Source organism: Molossus molossus, unplaced genomic scaffold, assembly GCF_014108415.1.
Source record: "Molossus molossus isolate mMolMol1 unplaced genomic scaffold, mMolMol1.p scaffold_m16_p_2, whole genome shotgun sequence".
In the NCBI taxonomy this organism is placed as follows: Eukaryota; Metazoa; Chordata; class Mammalia; order Chiroptera; family Molossidae; genus Molossus; species Molossus molossus.
Genome location: NW_023425355.1, coordinates 72,521,603 through 72,524,613, shown reverse-complemented (window position 1 = coordinate 72,524,613; position 3,011 = coordinate 72,521,603).

Sequence of the window (3,011 nt, the reverse complement as noted above, 5' to 3'; positions counted from 1 at the left end):
CTTTTGAGTTTGATGTAGTTCCATGTGGTCATTTTCTCCTTATTTTCTGTTGCCTTAGGTGATGTATCACTGAAAATTCTGCTGCATATGATATCTGAAATTGTGTTGCCTACAGTTTCTTCTAGGATTTTTATGAATTTATGAGTCTCATTTAAGTCTTTTATCCATTTAGAGTTTATTCTTGTGTATGGTGTAAGTTGATGGCCTAGTTTCATTTTTTTGCATGTAGCTGTCCAATTTTCCCAACACCATTTACTAAAGAGGCTCTCTTTGCTCCACTGTATGCTCTTGCCTCCTTCGTCAACTATTAATTGAGCATAATGTCTTGGGTCAATTTCTGGGTTCTCTGTTCTGTTCCACTTTTCTATATGCCTGTTCTTGTGCCAGTACCAAGCTGCTTTAATTACAGTAACTTTGTAGTATAACCTGATATCTGCTATTGAGATCTCACCTACTATATCCTTTTTTTTTCACGATTGCTGTGGGTATTTGGGGTATTTTTTGGTTCCAAATGAACTTTTGAAATATTTGTTCTAGTTCTGTGAAATATGTCATTGGTATTTTGATGGGGATTGCATTGAATTTATAAATTGCTTTGGGTAATATGGACATTTTAATGATGTTAGTTTTTCCAATCCATGAACAATGTATGTGCTTCCACTTTTTTATATCTTCCTCCATTTCTTTTTTCAATGTCCTGTTGTTTTCTGCAAATAGGTCCTTTATTTCTTTGGTTAAGTTTATTCCTAGGTATCTTAAATTTCTTGCCACGATGGTAAATGTGATTGTTTTTTCAGTTTCTCTTTCTGTGAGTTCATCATTGGTGTATAAGAATGCCATTGAGCCTTGGCCAGTTTGGCTCAGTGGTTGCAGTGTCGGCCTGTGGTCCAGAGAGACCCGAGTTCGGTTCCCACTATGGGCACATACCTTGGTTGCAGTTTTTCCATAGCTCTGATAGGGTTGTGTGGGTGACAACCACTTAATGTGTTCCTCTTATGTCAATGTTTCTCTCTCTCCCTCCCATGCTATCTGAACAAAAAATGTAAAAATGTCATTGGGTGAGGATAAAAAATAAATAAATAAATAAATAATGCCATCAATTTCTTCATGTAAATTTTGTATCCTGCTACTTTTTCAAAATTCATTTATTAAGCCTAGTAAATTTTTAATGGAATATTTAGGGTTTTCTATGTCTAATATCATGTCATCTGCAAAAAAGGACAGTTTCACTTTCTTCTTTCGAATTTGGACCTTTTTTTTTCTTCCTGTCTGATTGCTGTGGCTAAGACTTTCAGTACTATGTTAAATTAGACTGGTGAAAGTGAGCATCCCTGTCTTCTTCCTGTTCTTAAGGGAAAGGCTTTTAGTTTCTGCCCATTGAGCATGATGTTGGCTGTAGGTCTTTTATATATGCCCTTTATTATGACAAGATATGATTCTCTGTTCCCACAATGCTGACCATTTTTCTCAGAAACGGGTGCTGTATTTTGTCGAATAATTTTTCAGCATCTATTCATATGATCATGTGGTTTTTATTCTTCATTTTATTTTTGTGGTATATCACATTTATTGATTTGTGAATATTGGACCAGCCTTGCATCCCTGGGATGAATCCCACTTGGTCATGGTGAATAATTTTTTTGATGTATTGTTGGATTCGATTTGCTAGTGTTTTGTTCAGGATTTTGGCGTGTATGTTCATCAGGGATAGTGACCTGTAGTTTTCATTCTTTGTAGTGTCTTTTTCTGGTTTTGGAATTCGAATTATGCTGGCTTCATAAAAGGAGTTTGGAAGTCTTCCTTCTTCTTGAATTTTTTGAAATAGTTTGAGGAGAATGGGTGTTGTTTCTTTGAACGTTTGGTAAAACTCCTATGTGAAGCTTTCCGGGCCTGGGTTTTTGTTTGCTGAAAGAGTGTTGATTACATCTTCAATTTCCTTAGTTGTTATTGGTCTGTTCAAGTTTTCTATCTCTTCCCAGTTCTGTTTTAGGAGAGTATGTGTTTCTAGAAATTTGTCCAGTTTTCTTAGATTGTCAACTTTTTTGCCATATAATTGTTCATAGTATTTGTTAATGATCTTCGGATTTCTGTGGTGTCAGTTGTTACTTTTCCTTTTTCATTTTTAATTTTGTGTATTTTGGTTCTCTCTCTGTTTCTTGGTGAGTCAAGCAAAGGGTCCATCAATCTTCTTTATCTTTTCGAAAACCCAGCTCTTTGTTTCATTGATCCTTTGAATTGTTTCTTTTGTTTTCATGTCATTTGTTTCTGCTCTGATCTTTACTATTTCCTTTCTTCTGCTTGATCTGGGGTTTGCTTTTTGTTTCCTTTATACTTCTTTAAGTTGTGAGGTTAGAGAGTCTATTAGAAATTTTTCTTGTTTTTTGAGGTAGGCCTGTAGTGCTATGAACTTCCCTCTCAGAACTGCTTTTGCTGCATCCCATAGATTTTGTGTTGTTCTGTGTTTATTTTTATTGTTTTCTTTAAAGTTTTTAATTTCTTTCCTGATCTCTTCGGTAAGCCATTCATTGTTTAATAACATGCTATTTAGCCTCCATGTGTTCCAATGTCTTTGCATGTTCTTGTTGCAATTGATTTCTAGTTTCATGCCATTGTGATCTGAGAAGATGCTGCATATGATTTCAATCTTCTTGAACTTGTAGAGACTTAATTTGTTTCCTAACATGTGGTCTATGTTTGAGAATGTCCCATGTGCACTTGAGAAGAATGTGAATTCTGTAGTTTTGGGGTGTAATTCTCTGTAGATATCTATGAAACCCATTTGGTCTAGTGCTTCATTTAGAGCCTCTGTTTTCTTGCTAATTTTTTGTCTAGAGGATCTATCCAGTGATATCTTCGTGTGTTGAAGTCCTCTGCTATGATTGTGTTGTTGTTGATTGTTTCTTTGAATTCCTATGCAAGATTTTTAATATATTTTGGTGCTCCTATATTGGGTGCATATATGTTTACCAAGGTTATATCTTCCTGTTGGATAAATCCTTTGAATATTATGT